The sequence below is a fragment of the Phaethon lepturus genome, unplaced genomic scaffold, assembly GCF_000687285.1.
Source record: "Phaethon lepturus isolate BGI_N335 unplaced genomic scaffold, ASM68728v1 scaffold39850, whole genome shotgun sequence".
Taxonomy (NCBI): domain Eukaryota; kingdom Metazoa; phylum Chordata; class Aves; order Phaethontiformes; family Phaethontidae; genus Phaethon; species Phaethon lepturus.
The window spans coordinates 1-278 of record NW_010514764.1 but is presented as its reverse complement, the minus strand read 5'-3'; positions in this window follow the sequence as shown (position 1 = coordinate 278).

Below are 278 nucleotides of genomic sequence, written 5' to 3'. Positions count from 1 at the left end.
GCGGCGGGGGGGCGCGCCCCCAGCGCCTCCATCCTGCCCCCGGTCCCACCAGCCCCTGGGGACAGGGGATCACTGTAGGCTCCCCTGTCCAGCGTGGCACCCATGTATGCCACTGCCCGTGAGGCAGCAGTGACACCACAGGGCCGCCCCTCCATCGTGGGACACAAAGCACTGGGACTTCTCCAAGAGGGCACGGCCAGGACCCCTTGCACGGGGCTACGCTGCACGGCACGGGGTGCCTGGACACCCCCAGCGCCCTGTCACCCCCAGGGCCTGTG